Raw genomic sequence first — 21,597 nt, 5'->3', positions numbered from 1 at the left:
CAGGGCAGCGCCCAGGGTTGGACCAAAGCACATGAACAGCAGCCAGAACAATCACAATAGGACCAGCTTTAGGGAGGTGACTGAGCCCAGCCAGTTGGAAATCCATGCAGAAGGAAGGAATCAGGGCCAAGATGGCTGTGACTCAGGGTGTGGACACCAAAGACAGGGATCTCATGAGCCTCTCTGTGTGACAGCTGTTTTCACTGCATTCTTTATATTGAGGCCTAGATGTATGTATGTATGTATGTATGTATGTATGTATGTATGTATCTATCTATCTATCTATCTATCTATCTATCTATCTGTCTATCTACCCATCCATCCATCTATCACCTATCTATCAATCTATCATCCATCTATCATCTATCTATCAATCAATCAATCAATCAATCTATTTATCTATCTATCATCTATTTATCTATCATCTATCATCCATCTATCATCTATCTATCATCTACCTATCATCTTTCTATTATCTATCATTTATCTATCTGCTTGCTTATCATGTATCATTATTGATCAATCTATTGATCTATCATCCATCTATCATCTGCCCATAATCTGTTTGCCTATCATCTATCTATTATTGATATCTGTCTACCACTGATTTGTTTTCTCACCGATTTATCTTGTTTTCCTAAGACAAGGTCTCCATCTACAGACCAGGTTAGCTTCACACTCACTATGCAGTGAGGATTATTTTTGAATTTTGAATTCTCCTGCTTTTACCTTCCACCATTCCTGGCTTAAGTATCTTTTTCTTCTTGCTATGTAGCCTTGGCTGGTGTGGTTCTTTGGATAGAAATGGCCCCCATAGGCTCATATATTTGACTGCCTGGTCATTAAGAGTGATGATACTTGACAGGGATTAGGAGGCGTGGCTTTGTTGGAGGAAGTGTGTCACTGGGGGAGGGGGAAGCTTTGGGTTTCAAATGTTCAAAGCCGAGCAGTGTCTTCTCTCTTCCTGCTGCCTGCTGATCCAGAAGCAGAACTCTCAGCTCCTTCTCCAGCACCATGTCTGCCTGCATGCTGCCATGCTTCCCACCAGGACAATAATGGACTGAACCTCTGGACCATAAGCCAGCCCCAATTAAATGTTTTCCTTTATAAGAGTTGCCATGGTCATGGTGTCTCCTCACAGCAATAGAAACCCTAATTAGACAGCTGGCCTGGATTAACTATGTCTGCCAGACTTGTCTAGATGTTTCTGTGATTCTCCCGCCTCTGTCTCCTGGGTGCTGGGATTACAGGCATGTGCCACCACCTCTGTCTTCCACTGGCTTCGTGTCTCTATCTTTACGGTACTGGACAGGCCAAAGGGCATTACAGCTCAAGCTTTGCTCGTTAGAATCTATGAGCTTAACTGATGGATGTACAAAGCCCAAAGAACACATGAGAGACAGGGCACCATGCCCCAAACTGTCTTGAGGTACTAGCCTGGGGCTGAGGAGATGGCTCTCTTGGTAGAACACATGCCTTGCATTCACAAGGCCTGGGGTTCAGTCCCCAGCTCTGGAAACCATCCTATTGCCTGGGTGTGGTAGTGCACACCTTCCATCCCGGCGGCATTGTGGGGTAGAGGCAGGAGGACCGCAACAAGTTTGAGGCAAACCTGGGCTCCACAGTGAGCGCTAGACACAGCCAGGCCTGCCTGACAAAACTCCAAACAACCACCTACCACCATGTCCTGGATATGACTGCCCAACAGATGCAAGACGTCCAGCAGGGACTCTCGTTTCTACTAATCCAGTCAGACTCACCCCATGTTTAGGTACACACTCCTGGTGGTGGAGGAGGCTGGAGCAGCTTGTCCTGGGAGCAGAAGATCATGAAATTGCAGCGCCTTCTACATCTACTTCCAATCGAGGTACCATGCGTGTGGACTTGCCCTTCGCTTTTCCCTTCAGGAAGTTTGTGTGAGTCTTTGTTTCTGATACGACGAACATGGAGAGGCCATGGCAGAGAGTGTGTGAGATAATGTCTTCATCTCCTCTTGGTTGCTGTGAGAAAGTATCTGAGGCCTAATACTTTACAAACAATGGGTGCTTCAAAGGCGGGATAGTGTGACAGATGTTGGGGAAGCAGACGAACACATCCCCTGTGGATACAAGGCCTGTCCCACAAGATGAAACCATACCTGGCACTACTGGTGAGACAAAAACCAACAGCTAGAGAGACCAGAGACCTGGGACACTAGAGGGAAATTGCTCCTGCTTGTTTTGAGGCTCCCGTTTTGAGTCTGGATGCTGAGTGTCTTCACTGGCTTCTGGAGATTTCATAAAGAGGCTGCATATCACTGTTAACTCGGTGATTACGTGATAATAAGGGCCAGAACTTCCTCATGGTTCCTCTCAAACAATACTGTATTTTCTTTTCAATTATCATGGCTTGAGAGAAATGAAGAAATTCGTTTGTCATGATCAGCATGCTCCCAGCTCATGTTAGCAAATGAAGAAAGGGCTGTGGTGGAGATTAGCGAGGTCATGATAAGTCTGAGCTTTCCAAACACATAGAACACGCTGGTGAAGATATGGCTCAGTGCATAAGAGCACTTGCTGGTGGCTCACAACCATTGATAATGCTAGTTCTAGGGGATCTGACACCCTCTTTTGGGCTCATTGGGCATCAACACACATGGGGTACACATACATATATGCAGACAAAACATCCATCCATATATAAATAAATAAATCTTGAAAAATATTTAAAAAATAGACACACAGAACCAATCTTATATAGCAATTATGATTTTCTATTGGCTGGTTGTGTGTGTGTGTGTGTGTGTGTGTGTGTGTGTGTGTGTGTCTTTGTGTGTTTGTGTGTGTGCTAGTCCTTAGAAAAGAACAGGAGCAGGAAAGCTTGAGAATCCATAGCAGGAACCGTATTTCATGAGTCTGGAGCTGGATAATTAGCATATTATTTGTTCCTGGTGTGTTGCTTCATAAAGTTATCAAAACTTGTCTTTTGTATAATTTCTTAAAAAAAAAAAAAAAAAAGGCCACGAGTCACGACTTTGTTTTCAAAATCGGAACTTAGAGCATTATAACTTGAACACAAAATTATTATTCACATCATTAAACAGTCCTTATTGCAAAAATAAATACATTGTTTCCTTAACCAAAGCCCTTAAAGTTGATGTTTAGAGAAATAGATATAAGCAATTTCCAACTTGCCATGTCAATGAACTCTAAATAACTGAGGGCTCTCGAGCAGAAAGAAGGACTGTTCTACCTATACAGAAGTCTGTTGAGATATATAGACTTTTGTTCTAGTTCATTTAAAATAACTTTTTTTTTTTTTTTGATTTTTCAATACAGGGTTTGTCTGTGTAACTGTCCTAACTGTTCTGGAACTCACTCTGTAGACCAGGCTGGCCTTGAACTCGCAGAGATCCACCTGCCTCTGCCTCCCCAGTTCTGGGATTGAAGGTATGCACCGCCACCATCCAGAAATTTAAAAGAATTTTAAAAAAATTATGTGTCTGAGTGTTTTGCCAGGGTTGTACGTCTGTGCACCACTTGCTTGCTTGGTACCCCCAAAAGCTGGAGGAGGGAATCAGATCCCCAGTACTGGAATTATAGATGGTTGTAAGTCACCATGTGGGTGCTGGAAATCAAACTGGAGTCCCCTTGGAAGAGCAGTCAGTGGACTCAGAGAGGTTATTTGAAGGTGCTAAGTTTGATGAACAAAAAGACACAAATATGAAGTAAGGTGAAGGGGACCTTGGGAATTATGGGACATAGCTACTTCACCCAACAAGAAAATTCTCCATGGGCTGGAGAGATGGCTCAGTGGTTAAGAGCACTGGCTGCTTTTACGGAGGACCTGAGTTCAATTCCCAGCAACCACATGGTGGCTTCCATCTGTAATGAGATCTGGCGCCCTCTTCTGGCCTGCAGGCAGAACACTGTATACAAAATAAATAAATCTTAAAAAAAAAAAAAAAAAAAAGAAAAAGAAAAGAAAAGAAAGGAAGGAAGGAAGGAAAGAAAGAAAGAAAGAGCCGGGCGGTTGGTGGCACACGCCTTTAATCCCAGCACTCGGGAGGCAGAGGCAGGTGGATCTTTATGAGTTCGAGGCCAGCCTGGGCTACCAAGTGAGTTCCAGGAAAGGCGCAAAGCTACACAGAGAAACCCTGTCTCGAAAAACCAAAAAAAAAAAAAAAAAAAAAAGGAAGGAAGGAAGAAAGAAAGAAAGAAAATTCTCCAGAGGTAAGATGAGAATTCAGGAAGTCACCAGGGCTTGAATTTTCTTATATACCTTCTAGGTAAAGATTTCATTATATTTCATCTCTTTAATCTTCTTTAATTTTTGTGAATTTTCATATTTGACTTTTGTAATTATAACTGTTTTTTTAAACCATTTGTTTTCCTCAAGTGAAGGTATTTCTGCACATGGAATTTGACTGAGCTGATATTCCTATGAGGAGACACAGGATGGAACATCTAAATCTATTGTTTTTCTATGGAAGGGTTTCTCTGTGTAACATCCCTGGCTGTCCTGGGACTCCCTCTGTAGACCAGGCTGGGCTCAAACCCAGAGATCCACCTGCCTCTGCTCCCGAGTGCTGGGATTAAAGGCATGCGCCGCCATACCTGATTTTATGGAGGAATTTTATAAAGAAAAAGAAAAGAGGCAGAAACTAAAGCAAATAAAGAAAGTAAGTAATTCATAAAATGTTAGAGCAAAATTTATATTTTTCAAATATTTTATTAAACACCAAACTACAAAGTAGAAAACATACTTATAACTTCAACTATCAATGCAGAATTAGCATTCTTAGTACAAATTGATTTGTACACATTAATAAAAATGTCTACCTTGTTTTGTTTGTTTGTTTGTTTGTTTGAGACGGGGTCTCTCTCTCTGTAGCCCTGGCTAGTCTGGAACTTGCTATGTAGAGCAGGCCCACCTCAAACTCAAAGAGATCCTCCTGCCTCTGCCTCCGAAGTGATCAGATTAAAGGCCTGCACCACCACCATGCCCGACCATGAGAGAATATTTAAAAAACACTTCACAGAAGAGTCAACGGTGGCTTCTCAGTCCTCTTGGGTGAGGAGTGACAGCCGCTGAGTCAGACAGTTGAATTAGAGCCACCTATGTGGGCCATGTCACATGTTGTCTTCAGGATCAAAGAGAGCCACAGAGAGGTCTAAAAATAAAGGAACAGATTAGGTTTTCATGAAAAAACTTTTACTTTACACATATCTGACTTGAGACAAAGAGCAAAGTAATGCTAGAGAATAGTGTTGTCATGAAAATATTAAATATGGAAAGACAGCTTTCCAAGTACAATTTTAACTATTTCTTTCACTATCATTACAAGTACTTTTTCTAACTTAACTTCTAGGTATGAGGGATATTATACTAGTCAATTAAAATTTCTATTCTTCTATATCTTGCATCACAAAAGGGTATTTCTCTTCTTTTCTATCCACTGGGATTTTTGCTTCTTTCTCCCAGAGAACACACGCTGTAAACATCAGAAATCTTACCTCTAGAGACCTTTGAATTGTGAAAAACCTCTCTCACTGGACCTCAGCTATTCACCATCATTGTTTTACAAGGACTACACGTGAAATCATAAAAAGGTCAAAAGAACTAGATGTGGCCCTCACTGCCTTGTTTCTGGATTGGAGGATGATGGGGTCACCTGCAATCTCAACCTTAGAGCTGGGGTTCTGTGATGGCTATTCTTGGTTGTCCACTTGACTTCATCTGGGATTAACTAAACTCCAAAAATGGAGGGCCCACCTGTGGGGATTTTTGCTTAGTTTTAAGAAAGAAGATCCTCTTCTAATCCATATCTTTCTATCTTTGAGGTGGGAAGACCCAGTTTTAATCCAGATCTTTTGAGGTGGGAAGACCCACCTCTAGCCTGAGCTTCACCTTCTGCTGGAAGCTTATAAAGGGGCACATAAGTAGGAAGCTTTTGCTCTTTGCCTGCTTGCTTCTGCCTAGCTGGCAAGTCCATTTCTTCCCTGGAATTAGAGCCTACTTCTTCAGACATATACTGAAGACCAGCTGAAACATCCAACCTCGTGGACTGAATTACTACTGCGTTCTTGGTCCTTCTGTACATAAGCAGCTATTGTTAGATTAGCTGGACCATATTATCTATCACCTACAAATCATCCTAATAAATACCCTTTGTATAAGGAAGATAGGTAGATTATAGATAGATAGATAGATAGATAGATAGATAGATAGATGATAGATGAGATAGATATAGATACATTGATTCTTTCTGTAACTTACATAGAATGCCAGGCATAAAAACAAATAAACAGGCTTCTCAGACAAAAGGGAGGACTGTGAAATTTGAACAATCAGAATGTTCGATGACCTGGGTCAACAGAAACCAGACTATGTGCAGGAAGTTTGTGAAAGAGAACTATAAAAGCCTTATGTATTTTTAACACACTGCCCTTACAAAGTTTCAGGTATGGAAACTGACAGTAAACAATAGGTATTGGTATCAGTGTGGACAAACAGGGAGCATACATCCTCATTTGTAGGCTAGTTTTTCAGTAGTGGAAGTTTTGGTTGTGTGTATATTAATAAAAGGAATATTCTATGAACATATTAGAATGTTATGTTGATTGAACTGTGAGAAGATTCATAATACATTAAATAGTTCCAATGCCTTTCCTCAACTCTGCATGCTAGGCCTCACATTAAGGATTTTGCAGGTTAATGTCACAATGATGTTCACTATATTTGATGAAACTCTGACAGACGATTGTGCCTTGGTGAGGCATACTGAAAATAAGTAACCAGTATTAAGGCTATTCTTTGTTACAGGAAGCATTTCCCTTCCCTTGCGCCTGCATCTGTCTCAGGGTACAACAAGGTACACAGACAATCAGCATGAGGAAGCTGTGACCAGGGGCAATAAAATTTCCAGTGTGAAGGTGCCTGTTTTCTTCTCCTTGGTTCGTTCTCTGTTTTATTATTGACTCACTCTAGCAAGTCAGGCACACCCCAGATTGTCTGGAGTAGAAATGGACCGAGGAAGGCACACACAATTTTCCAAATTCCTATAACTTTATAATTTAAGTGGGTACTGTTTATTGTATATAAATTATTGCTTTATAAATTGATGAGATGAAACATATTCCAGAGTTTGGCTTGCCACACTTTTAGTTTGGGAACTAAACTCAGATATCACTTGCAGGACTAAACATAACTAAACCAAAACAATAAAATGTGTGACAGATGCTAATAACTGTAGCTTCCTTAACATAGCAGGTGTCCTGAGTACACACTCGTCTTATTTTGCTCTTACGGTGGCGCATCATGAACCCAGAAGAGTCCCTGATTTGAGCCCGGTTTCCAGCTCCCCCGTATCTGATCCTAATCATACTGTAGATATTTTCATCCCTGCTGCTTTTTACTAGACGTCTGTCTTTTCAAATGCAGGTCTAAAACTGACTTGCTTCTGTATTTCTCTGAATGTGGCTCACATCTGTTCTCTCCAGGTTTCTTCTAACAACACAAAGCAGGATCAATTTGTCTTTCCGTCTGTCTTGTGCACACACCATCACGCCTTCTCATCCCTCTGCTGCTGCGCATCACATCAGAACCCACCTGGAATTCTGCTCCATTCCCTGCTCAAGTTTTAGACTCCATAACTACTCCCAATGAACAATGAAACTCTAGGATCTTATTATGACGCTATGGTAAGTGTCTCATCATGTTTACAAAAGGTGACTACCATGTCACTGAACAAGTTATCAAACAAAAAATGTTTTGCTTACTACTAACACCACCTTGCTTGTGTTGCTACAGAACCCTTGAACTGTAACAAAGCATTTGCCATGCTATAGTTTCACCTATGAACAAGCAATATGCTGTAAAATAAATAAATGTGCATATTCAATAGGTGGGAATAATTGTAGGATTTTTCTCAAATTATGAGTTCCTTTCTGCACTCTTTGGTTATTGCTATATTTTTGTTGATTACTCATGAGTATTTATTGTCTCCTATTATTTTCCTTTTGTGTATAGTTCTCCCACACTCCTCAAATAACTGAATATTTATTGAGATGTGTTGCATCCTTGAAATGTGATTAGAATTCCACATTCTCATATGCACAGTCTTATTTAATTATCACAAACTGAATTGCTTCGGGAGCCACCTATGACCCCTGTAGTCCACTCCCCTCCTTCTTCAGGAATCAGTGGAGTAACTCCCAAGGCAGGAATGGTGCAGAAATGGCTGGATTTCTGCTTATGGGGTTCTCAGGCTCCTGGGAGTTTCACACAGGACGCGCTATTCTATTTTTACTAGTTTATGTGGCAGCTCTCACAGGGAACACCCTAATCAATATGCTCATCACTCTGGATGTTCTTCTAATAACCCCAATGTACTTCTTACTAAGCAACTTGACTGTTTTGGACATTTGCTACATCTCTGTCACAGTCCCCGAATCTCTTTCCAACTCTGTCACTCACACTATCCCCATTTCTTCCCGTGGGTGTGCTCTGCAAGCCTTCTTCTCCATGGACTTGGCTTCTACTGAGACAGCCACCCTTACAACGATGTCCTAGGACTGCCATGGACCACCTACTGGCACTATGAGGTCATCATGAATCAAGGTGTGGTGTCAGGCTGATGGCTGTGTCAAAGCTCAGCGGGGTAGCGTCTGGGTTCCTGCATGCAGCTGCAACATTCTCTCATTGCCATTCTATGGTCCAGTTGAGCTTGTCATTTTTTCTGTGACTTTGCATAGCTCTCGAGGCTCTTAGACTTGCTGGTGATAATCAAGGAGATGAGAGCCATGGTTTTCATTACAAGTGCTATAACAATTGTCTCCGTTGCGATCCTCTCTCATATGTGCACATTTCCCCCGCCACCACGTGGCTGTCAACCAAGATGGTGGATCCAAAACATCTTCCACTTGTATTCTGCGTCTTGCAGTCGTGACACTCTGATATCAGGTAGCATGGCCTATGTAAGGCCAATTTCAAATCCTCTCTTCTTTCCGGACCTTCTGCTGGCTGTGTTGTACACAGCTGCACCTCCCTCTCCGAATCCCATCCTTTATGGTATGAGGAAGAAGGACATAAAGGCAGCCTTGCAGAAATACTGTGGTTAGGAATACCTGATTATAGACCACACTAACAAATTCCTGTTCTTACCATGACAGCCTTCCAATTGCTGACCCTCTTCTTGATTCTTTAAAAACTGGATATCACTTGGAGTCTAGCAATACTGTCTGTATTTGGGTCAATTCAACCCTGGTTGTAGTGGAAGGTGTTTTGAAATATGCAAAACATTAGGCTATGTTTTTGTATATTTTACATGTTATTTTAATAAAATTTTCATAATTTGTATTTATCTCATTAGCTAATATAAAACTATACTTCTGTATGTGCATAGTAGAACAAGATCAAATGTAATTTAAAGCAACCAAATACAAAAAAGACAAAGACAGCATGCACTCAAAGTGCCTCTGTAATTACAAAATATAATCATGGAGGCTATAGATCAATGCTTTTAAGGTCAATTACAATACTAAAAAGAGACACACTTTTTACAATGGATTAGTAAATTAATGGGGTACCCAACAGTTGTATGGTTCTGTGCACAGGAAAAGTTACATGAAAAGACATCTATTTTACCTGAGTTTTAATGACTGGATTCAGATAAAATATTCTTCTCTGTTCTTGGCCTGTTCCCTCCCCAGACAAATTTACTGAAAGTTCTTATGTATCACTCCCAGAGTTCTTTAATGCATATTTGATATATGTGCCCATTTATATATATATATATATGACATATTGTCATTAAATGTTCATATTCAAATCATAATAAAGATACCATCATACCCTTGCATCTCACTTAGGGTTTCTATTGCTGTGATGAAACACCATGACCAAAATGCAAGTTGGGGAGGAAAAGGTTTATTGGGTTTATTCTTCCACACTGTAGAAATGAAGGACAGGAACTCAAGCAGGGCAGGAACCTGGAGGCAGGAGCTGATGCAGAGGCCATGGAGGAGTGCTGCTTACTGGCTTGCTCCACATGGCTTGCTCAGCCTGCCTTTTTTTTTTTTTTTTTTTTTTTTTGTTTTGTTTTGTTTTGTTTTGTTTTTCGAGACAGGGTTTCTCTGTGTAGCTTTGGAACTGGAACTCACTCTGTAGTCCAGGCTGGCCTTGAATTCACAGAAATCCTCCTGCCTCTGCCTCCGGAGTTCCAGGATTAAAGGCATGCACCATCACCACCCGGCTTTCAGCCTTCCTTCTTATACAGCCCATGACCACCAGCCCAGGGATGGCACCACCCACCATGGGCTGGGTCCACCCCTATGAATTACTAATTAAGAAAATGCCTTACAGCTGGATCTTATGGAGGCATTTTCTTTTCGTTCTTTCTTTTTTTTTTAAATAGAATTTTTATTTTATAATAAACTTAATTTCACGTATCAGCCATGGATTCCCCTGTCCTCCCTCCTCCCACCCCCAGCCTTCCCCCCAATCCACCCCCCACTCCCACCTCCTCTAAGGCAAGGTCTCCCCTGGGGAGTCAGCCCAGCCTGGCAGACTCAGCCAAGGCAGGTCCAGTCCCCTCCTCCCTACACCAAGGTTGAGCAAAGTGTCTCAGCATAGACCCCAGGCTCCAAAAAGCCAGCCCATGCACCAAGGACAGGTCCCGGCTCCACTGCCTGGGGGCCTCCTAAATAGTTCAAGCTAATCTACTGTCTCACTTGTCCAGAGGGCCTGGCCCTGTTCCATGGGGGCTCCTCTGCCTTTGGTTCATAGTTCATGTGCTTCCACTAGTTTGGCTATTTGTCGCTGTGCTTCCTCCAACCATGGTCTCAAAATCTCTAGCTCATACAATCCTCCCCCTCCCTCTCGCCGATTAGACTCCCGGAGCTCCACCTGGGGCTCGACTGTGATCTCTGCATCTGCTTGCATCAGACACTGGATGAGAGTTCTATCATGATAGCCAGGGTGTTTGGCCATCTGATCACCAGAGCAGGTTAGCTCTGGCACTCTCTTGACCATTGCCAGTAGTCTACACTGGAGGTATCTTTGTGGATTTCTGGAGACCTCTCTAGCACTCTGCTTCTTCCTATTCCCCTGGGGTCTTCATTCATCATGGTATTTCCCTTACGGTTCTCCCACTCTGCTCCTGATCCAGCTGGGACCTCCTGCTCCCCTAAGCTCTCTTTCCCCGACCCTTGCCCTCCATTACCCCCACCCTGACCCCCAGCTTACTCATGTAGATCTCATCCGTTTCTGTCATTGGGCGATCCCTGTGTCTTTCTTAGGGTCCTCTTTACTAGGTAGCCTCCCTGGAGGTGTGGGTTGCAGTCTGGTTATCCTTTGCTTTACATCTAGTATCCACCTGTGAGTGAGTACATACCATGTTTGTCTTTCTGAGTCTGGGTTACCTCACTCAGGATGATTTTTTCTAGATCCATCCATTTGTGGGAGGCATTTTCTTAATTGAGTTTTCCTCCTTTCAGATAACTCTAGCTTGTATCAAGTTGACATAAGACTAGCCATCACACTTTGTTATAGTTTCTTTTTAAACTTCTTTGAAATTTTATTTCTCGTAGATAATGACTATATACTTATAGAGTAGAACATTTTCTTTGATATATTTACAATGTTGGATGACTAAAATATGTGAATAAACACTTCTATTTATATAACCTCAAAATTGCCATTTAGATTTCTCTTTTATCTATTTTGAAAGATATAATACATTGCCACGTAGTTCGATGATTCATCTCAACTGATTATTCTTGACTCGAATTCTGTAACTTTTAATTAATATCTTTTTCCAAATCCGCTCCCCTCCCCTTCCCTCAAATACACTTCCTTGTGATGGTGTCCCTGACTGGGTTGGAGATTACCTGATACAAAAATTTGAAAAGATTAAATTATAAAACCTTCTTAGGTATTACTAGAGTAAATACGGTAAATACGGTAAAATACACCAGCCAAGGCTAAAACCTGATGTATTCACCATGCAAGGCAATAGCTTGTGTTCATTTACACTTCACATTTGGACCCTGAAGGATTCTCCTTAGGTTACATACTCCCCCGCAAATAGCATGGATTTGGGCCTACTTTGCCCACCAGCTAGGATGATGATGATAGCACACTCGCTGTTTCTAAGAGCAGCATAAAGAAGTGGAAGCTGACTGAAGCTGATGGAGCTGTGATTCTTGGCTCACTGTTCCCTGGAGAGCTCCATGGGTTACTAGAGACATATTCCACATCTGTCAAACGGAACATTCCATCAGCATTCTGTATCAGGTGCTTTTTTTCCCCTTTTATTTTTCTCTCATACATTACATCCTGATTGCAGTTTCCTCTCCCTCCTCTCCCCCCACCCCCCTCAACCTCTCTACTCCCTGCCAGATCCCTCTCCCCTAGATCCATTCCCCCTCCTTTCTCCCCAGAAAGGGCAGGCCTCCCAGGGATATCAACCAAACATGACATATCAAGATATAATAAATTGAAGCACCCCCTCCCAGCAGGAGGAAAAGGGTCCTAAAAGCAGGCAAAGGAGTCAGAGTCAGTCTCCACACCCACTAATAGTACCACAGGAACCTCAAGCTACACAACCATAACACATATGCTGAGGATGTAAGTCAGACTCAGGCTCCCTGATTGTCAGTTCAGGCTCTGTGAGCTCCTGTGGGCACTGGGTAGTTAAACTGGTAGTTGTGTTGAGGTCTCTGATCCACTTGGATTTGAGTTTTGTGCAGGTTAATCGATATGGATCTATTTGCAATCTTCTACATACTAACATCCAGTTATGTCAGCACCATTTGTTGAAGATGTTGTCTTTTTTTCCAGTGTATCAAGGACTTTTATTATCCTTGTTCAGATGAAAAAACTGGACCATAGACTGTAGCATGAATCTTAAAGGTACTTATTAATAAAATCAAACCTGAGGCAAGTTATTGGGGTGAATGCTGGAAGATCAGAGAAGGAGAACAAGCCACAGCTACCTCACCTCACCAGTTCCTCAGCTGATCCTGTTTCCTCAGACTGGAAGCCTCTGAGTCCTTATCCAAATGAATCTCAGCTGAACTGCTTCTCGAAAGCCTGAATGCTTAACCAGCTAAAAGCTGCTAGGTTCTGGTCTTCACACCTTAAATACTTTTCTGCTTTCTGCCCTCACTTCCTGGGATTAAAGGCTCACTTCTTGGAATTAAAGGTGTGAGTCACCATGCCTGGCTATTTCCAGTGTGGCCTTGAACTCAGAGAGATCCATGCCTCCAGAAGGCTAGGATTAAAGATGTAAGTGCCACCATTTTCTAGCCTCTGTATCTAGTGGCTGTTCTGTTCTCTGACTCCAGATTTATTAGGGTGCACAATATTTTGGGGAACACAATACTACCACAATAGACTTATTAAATGGTGATACATATGCCTATGGCTGCATACATATATGTATATATGTGTTTGTGTGTGTGTGTGTGTGTGTGTGTGTGTGTGTGTTGGTGTATGCATGTGTGCACCGTGGTTTTCAGAAATAGCCTTATGAACGTCTACTGACTTCTAACATAAAGGGAAACGGGTGCCATGAGACACACAGCTGTCTTAGCCTGTTCAAAAGCTTGTTGGACCTCTTGGTGCAAATCTAGCATGGCACCCTGTTTATCAAGTTATCCAGATGATGTACAACTTGGGTGAGGTGTGCTATGAAAGGCTGCCAGATTCCCAGGGGACCAAAGAGTATTGTATTTATTTTATTATATTTATAGGCACAACTGTTGTAGAACTTTCAAAATAATTTTGTCAGGTATTATAAGCCCTTTACCAGGCTATAATAATCTCAAGAATTTTACAGCTTGCACCTGGTGTGGATTCATCTACCATTCTCCTTCCTTTTGGTGTATCTATCTGCCTTAGAGAAAACACTCCCAGGTTAGCATGATGTCATCTACATAAAGAAACCTCTCTACAGACTTTAGAAGCCAGACCCTAGGTCACCATCCCCTTACAAGTCATGGTAACATGAAGGGCTTTTGAAAGGGTTGGGACTAGGTGAATGATCTCTACCATTTTTGATTCCTTGATGATTTATATAATTTTGTCATGGTCCTAGGCAGTCTATACTGTTTAATATTCCCCCACCTTACTGGAGATAGGTTTTATAGGGTCCCAATTCTGTCACCCCAAAAATGATTGTGTTCATAATTGACACTATCAGAGCAAACTCCCCGGGGTGGTATGTAGGATGTGCCTCAGCGACATAGCCACCTCCAGAGCATTCGCCTGTACTGGAGAAATGCACGCCCTATAATCTTTGCCGGGATAATTGCCCACCTTAGGGTGGGCTTGGCCTCTTTTCCTGTACTAGTTTATCACATGTGTATCTACTTTTGCCCTTGCCTCCAGGGCTTTCTGAGGTTGTCATGAATAATGTGCTCTCTATCCCAGTATCCAAGAAAGTGCTCATATTTTGCACATTAATAACATATCAATGAATCTGAAAATTAACAAGGAGCCTTTGGCCGTATGGACCTCACTTGCAGGCAACCTTGGCCCAGCTGACTGTGGCCCGGGCAGTTCCCACCTCAGAACATCTCCTCACTCCATAGCAGAGAGCGATCTGGAAATCACTTGGCTCTCCCCATCTCCACTCATGTGGTGGACAGCTGTTCAGGCTTTAAAACCTACCAAAGAATCAAAACTACAGCATTTGTCTTTTTACTACTTTCTTCCCACTAGGAACTGAGGTTTAACACAAATATATATAATTCCATAATGAAATCTGAAAAACTTTCTAACTAATAATCTTCCCATAGAGGGTAGAGATTATATAGTTTAGTGGTATTATGTATGTGTTTAATTTTTAATGACAAATTTATGCTCCAACTTTCTCATCTGAAGGATGTTAAAAGCATGTGACTCGACTTTTTTCAAAGGATTGCTATAAAGTTTCCTTAGGTTAGTGATTGGTTACCACCCAAATTATTTACAGGGTAGCTACTGATATTATTGAAATATTATTAGGAAATTAATGCTGTGGATGATTGATAAATAAAACACTGATTGGCCAGTAGCCAGGCAGGAAGTATAGGCAGGACTAACAGAGAGGAGAATTAGAGAAACAGGAAGGTGGAGAGGGAGACGCTGCCAGCCGCCGCTATGAGTAGCAACATGTAAGATGCTGGTAAGCCACAAACCATGTGGCAAGATATAGATTTATAGAAATGGGTTCTATAGTTTAAGGTAGAACTAGATAACAAGAAGTCTGCCATGGCCATACAGTTTGTAAACAATGTAAGTCTCTATGTTTACTTGGCTGGGTCTGAGCGGCTGTGGGACTGGCGGGTGAGAGAGATTTGTCCTGACTGTGGGCAAGGCAGGAAAACTCTAGCTACAAATTTAAGGCCCATCTAGCCATGCACAGGAGGCTATAGCCTACAAGAAACATAAGAAACATAGCCTAAGAAACAAAAGATTTGCTGGGTTGACAAAACCTTTCTGCAAAGGGCCATATACTACATTAAATATCTTATATTAAACCTTATGAGTGACTATTCACCTTAAAAGCTAAGTAGTTTTCCTTTCTACTTTGTATGTTAAAATTCAACAGCTATTCTTAGCACACGGGTCCATACAAAACCAGCATTGACTGTGCCCTAGTTTGCCAACCCAAGACATATTTTAATTTCTAGAAGTGCTGACCCTGGAGGAATTTTAATTTTTGTCAAGTGGCTTCTTTACGATTTAAAAATTTTTTTTTAAAGCTTATTTATTTTAAGTGTGTGTGTGTGTGTGTGTGTGTGTGTGTGTGTGTGTGTGTGTGTAAGCTGCCTGGTGTGGGTGCTGGTAATGGAACTCAAGTTTTTTTGGAAGAGCAGTAGATGCTCTTAACCACTGATCAGTCTCTTCAGTCCTGAAATGAAGCTTTGTCTTATTTAATCTTTTGGTAGACAAGGCAGTCCTTTTACAGGTCCCACCTTCTGTGGATTCATCTCTCATGTCATTCATGTAAGTGCACTTGTATGTTTTTTTAGATGCTTTTCTAAATCTGTGAAACACTCAGACTATGTCACTCACGTCATAAAATGCTTTTCTAGAGTATGGACTCAGCTAACATAGCAAAGCCCTGGGCCATCATCACATGACAAGCAGTGTGGCTGTGAGGGTAACTCTGAAGGTCCACTGCCGACTTGTCCAAAGGAATGAGCATTGGTCTTGGTATCCATAGATAAGGATAAAGCACTCCAGCAAGGACTACTGCAGCACAGAAAGGCCCCATCATTTGTATAAGTTGTCCACACTCTCTACCTTTTCCAACTACGTGATAGTTTATGCAATTTTGTCATAGCACACAGGAAGTCTATACCCGTGTAGGCAACTTGACAGCTTCCCATTCTGACCATCCTCACAGTTTGCCTTTTCAGGTGAAACTCTTCAATGGTGGTTTGTAGGATGTGTCCAGCAATACAATCACCCCCAGAATGATTCTCTTGTGTTAGAGAAATCCTTTTGGGTGGGTTGATTGCCCACCCACAGCACAGCTTGTCCCCACCCTGCACTGCTCTGTTTCCGTATCTACCCACTGCTGTCCACTGCCCCTTGTGCGGTGTGTCTAGATACCCTTGGCTCCTGTACCCACCAAAGCCCAGATATTTTCACAGCTATAGAGTAACAATGAATCTGACATTTGACATGAGGAGGGCTCTGGTTGTCACATGTAACCCTAACTCACAAGTCATTTTTGGTCACCCTGTCACCAGAACATCTTCCTTCACAGCAGAGGACACACTGCAGAGTTCACATGAAACCTGTCTCTCTCTTTCACTCAGAAGTGAATTGCTAGTCATTCCTTAGGGCTTTGAAAAGACACGTGCCATGTTGGGTTTTTACTCATTTTCCAGCATAGCACAAGCTTGTCAAGCATATTTTAAAGAAGGTTAGAATTTAGCATTTGTAGTTTGGGAACAGGGTTGGGGTTAGGGGTCAGGATCAGGGTCAGGGTCAGAGTTGGGTTTAGGATTTAGGGTCAGGTGTTAGGGTTTGGGGTTGAGAGGTTGAGATTGGGGGCTGGGATTTGGGGTTTGGATTGGGGGTTAGAGTTAGGCAGTTAGGTTGAGAGGGTTCAGGAGTTAGGCTTAGGGTTAGAGGTAGAGGTTGGGATCAGGATTTGGAGGGTGAGGGGGAAGATCAGTGTGAGGGTTTAGAGTTAGGGGTTTGGGGTTGGAGTTAGGGGTTGGGATTTGGGGTTAGAGATTTAGGGGTAGTATTCAGGATTAGGTATTATGGTTATGATTAGGATTAGAGGGTCAGAGTTAGGGCTTAGGGGTGAGGTTTTGGGGTAAGGGAGAAGGGGTAGGTTTAGGGTTAGACAGAGTCAAGGCTAGCCTTAGGGTTAGGATTAGAGGGTGAGGCTTATACAGGGGGTTGGGGTCAGGATGCATACACGTGTATATTAATGTATATACATTTGAATATTTTAGTCTATACATGTGAATATTTGTGTTTGTACTCATATTTATTTATGTACATATGTATGTTTTTGTGTGGACATATATATATATATATATTTGTGGTTTGTATATGTATTTATGAATGAATACTTATGTGTGTGTGTGTGTGTGTGTGTGTATGTGTATTATGTGTGGACATGTCTGCTGGGGGATGGTCTGTATATCAAATGTGTTGCTCTGATTGGTCAATAAATAAAACACTGATGGGCCAGTGACCAGGCAGGAAGTATAGGCAGGACTAACAGAGAGGAGAATTGAGAGAACAGGAAGGCGGAGGGAGACACTGCCAGCCGCCGCCATGACAAGCAGCATGTGAAGATGCCGGTAAGCCACGAGCCATGTGGCAAGGTATAGATTTATAGAAATGGGTTAATTTAAGATGTAAGAACTAGATAGCTAGAAGCCTGAGCCATTAGGCCAAACAGTTTAAATAATATAAGCATCTGTGTGTTTATTTTATAAGTGGGCTGTCGGACTGTCAGGGCTTGGCGGGACCTGGAGAGAAAACTCTCCAGCTACACATGTCTATGTTTATGTGTGTATGCTTTGTGTGTATACATATGTAGTTTTAATTTTGTACACATTTTATCTGTGTACATGAATATATATGTGTGTGTACATATGTATATTTTGTGTGTACATATGTATGTCTATGTGTGTATTTGTGTACATTTTTGTGTTTGTACATTTATATATTTATATGTATAAATGTGTTTATTTATGTCTGTGGACATGTGTATTTTTATGTGTGTACTTATGTATGTGTGCATATGTTTATGTCTGTGTATACTTGTGTATATTTATGTGTGCTTGTACATGTGTGTTTATATTTTTGTGTACATGTATATATTTGTGTGTACATGTGTATTTTTATGTTTGTATACATTTGTGTATTTATTTTAATGTGTGTATATGAGTAAGTTTACGTGTGTATGTATGTATTTATGTGTGTATACATGAGTATATTCATGTGTATACATGAGTATATTTATGTGTGTGTACCTGTGTATCTCTATGTGTGTGTACATTTGTATATCTGTGTGTACATGTTCTGTGTGTGTGTGTGTGCATGTGTGTATTTCTGTGTGTAGATGTGTGTATTCTCCCTCTCACTGTCTTGTGTATAATTTCATTCGGAAATTACTCACCGCCCTTCTTTGCCCTATCTGTTATCTTCTTATAGTTGTAGAGGTTCTCCTGATTGCTTCACAGCTCAGTGGACAGCAGACCGGCATGTTAATGAGAGCGTTGTTGAGGACCCACAGCCCTGGGCTCGCAGCTGCATCCTTCAGTTGGTGGAGACATGACTTGCAGCAGGGCTCAGGGACGTCTCTGGATTCCGGGCCTCCATCTGAACAGCACAGCACTGTCTGTTTATCCCGACATGCTGACAACTGAAGAAAACGCTGACCACGGAGGCACTGGTCTGCCCTGTGCAGCCTGTTTCTAGAGACAGCGAGCAGCCAGCCTGCAATCTGCAACCCTTTCCCTGAGCTCTCTCACACTCACACCCCTGTGCCCTGCCCCCATGGCCCCTGAACCAGGTAGCAGGCAACTGAGTGTGGACACAATGTCCTCAAAGGTAGTAAGGCTTATTCACACTACCCATACAAGCTTGCTTCCCCCACCTCACCTCTCCAGTCCCTCCATAGTCACCACAAGAAAGGCTCTGCCCGCCAGGAGGTGGTGGGGTAGGCCTTTAATCCCAGCACTTGGGAGGCAGAGACAGGAGGATCGCTGTGAGTTCGAGGCCAGCCTGGTCTACAAAGCGAGATCCAGGACAGGCACCAAAACTACAAAGAGAAACCCTGTCTCAAAAAAACAAAAACAAAAAGAGAAAGAAAGGAAGGAAGGAAGGAAGGAAGGGAGGGAGGGAGGGAGGGAAGGAAGGAAGGAAGGAAAGAAGGAAGGCTCTGCCCATGCTGTCCCTGTGCCCTCTCTGCCTTCTGACTGACTGATGCTTCCCCGCTCATATCCCACCCCCACCGAGTCTTGCCGTGGTCCCTCATCTAGGGGAACTGGATGTAAACATCTTTCTTTGTGACAGTCATTTCTGCATCTGCCTGCATGTGTCTGCATGTATGATTGTCACAAATCCTAAGGACGTTTTACAACACTGTGTCATAGGATCATGGTACCAGTTCTCAGCTGGGGGTGATTTCAGACCTCCAGGGGACATTTAGCAATGTCTGGTGTGACTTTTGTGGTTGTTGAAATTAGGAGAAAGGGTGCTGTTGGGATTTAGTGAGTAGAGGCGAGGGATGCAGCTAAATGTCCTACGATATAGAAGGAAGCAGCAAAGAATTACCTTGTCTTAATGTCGATACTGAGCAAAGCTAGGCTATAGGGAGATTCACAAGGTAGAGGTACCATTATGTTTTCTAGCAGGATTTCCTTTCTATCCTGTGCATTGAAATCACCGGGGCTTATTTAGATGTGTGCCACAGGCACACTCTCAGAACTTCTAATTTGGAGTCTGGGATTGGATGTAAGACTCTGCATTCCTAACAAATACCAAGGTGCTGCTGATGGTTTGGCTTCAGCACGATACTCTGTGAATCGCTGACCCAGTTTACAGCAATCCCACCTTCATTTTATCCGAGCCTTTAGTTCCCACAGTAGCCTTATGTGTGATATTTCCCGACATTCCTGGGGGATCCCAACAGACAACAGCTAGGAGATGCTGTTGACACAGAAGTGTGAGGAACTGACACACTCCACTTACGAAGTCACATTTGTGACTTGATTAGAAAATATACTAGTTAGGAGTGTGTTCCAGTTAACCACTGTTGCATAGCAAATCAACACCAGCATAGGTGGGTTAAAGGAGCAGCCGGTTTATTATAGCTCGTGGTTTTGTGGGTCAGGTACTCAGGCGAGGAGGAACCGGCCGGCGTGTTTCATGGGGTATTGCTGGAAGTCACTCAGAGCATTAACTGGCCAACGGATTGATTCATTCAGGGGACGGATACCTCATGTTTGAAGGCTGACTTCTACTAGGACTGTCCACTGAAGTCTCTCCGTGTGGCTTTCTCAGTATGGTTAGGATGTCAGGGCAGTCAGATGCCTGTGAAGGTCAAGGCTCTGTGAAGCATGCTGGCTGGCAAGGTGGTCTGTTGAGACCAGTTTCCCGGAGTCATCCCCGTTCGCCACTCCACTGGACTCAGATGGTAGGAGCACTCAAACGCCACCCTTGCCCTCCCAGGCTTCGGATAGGAGTCTTACAGCCACGCTGTGATGGCTCATCACCATTGTTAACAGGATTTCTGACAGAGTCATCTTGGAGACTCAGCACTGTGTGTGTCTGAAAGGGACTTTCCACGGGGGTGTACGTATGGCCCACCCTGACATTGAGTGTCCAGCCCTGCCCGACATCCCAACCCACCAAACCATGAGCTATAATAAAAATATCTGCTATTCGAAGCCACCAGATTTTAGTGTGATTTGTTATGTAGCAGTGATTAACGAAGGTGAATTCCTAGCTAGATATTTCTTTTTTTAGATTTATTTTATGTGTTTGAATGTGTTCGGCTGCTTGTATGTATGTGCACCATGTGCATGTCTGGTACTCACAGAGGTCAGAAAAAAGATCCCCTGGGACTGGAGTAACAGATGGTTGTGAGCTGCCGTGTGGGTGCTGGGAGGGCACTTTCTGACTGCAGTGATGGTGTGTCCAGCATCCTTGAGCTCCTGTTCCCTTGGGTGCCCCCCCCATGATGAGCTATACCCCCAAATTAGAAACCAAGATAAGCACTTCTTTCGCTTTTGGCACAGCTTTGAGAAAACCAACTAGTACACTGCTCTAAGTTGCTCTTTGTTGGAAATGGAATGGCAGTGACGAGAAAAGAAAGAAGTCCCCACATTCTCAGAGGAAGGGTGGCCGTGAACTCGGAGGTGTGTTCTTACACCCCTCCATGTTGCTGGTGAAAGGGGAGAACCAAAAGAGCCAGGAACTTAGAACACAACTCCACCACTCCGTCCGGAGCTGCAGGGTTGGCTCTTCCCCCACACGTCCCAGCCAGCCAGGCAGCGCCCTCATTACTGCCTCCAGCTTTGGACCGAGCCGGAGTAAGCATCCATCCTTCCATCCGTGGTGCCTGGCATAGAAAACCCTGCAGTG

This window comes from Peromyscus leucopus, chromosome 6 (assembly GCF_004664715.2).
Source record: "Peromyscus leucopus breed LL Stock chromosome 6, UCI_PerLeu_2.1, whole genome shotgun sequence".
In the NCBI taxonomy this organism is placed as follows: domain Eukaryota; kingdom Metazoa; phylum Chordata; class Mammalia; order Rodentia; family Cricetidae; genus Peromyscus; species Peromyscus leucopus.
The sequence above is the reverse complement of the archived record's forward strand: the minus strand, read 5'-3'. Positions refer to the sequence as shown.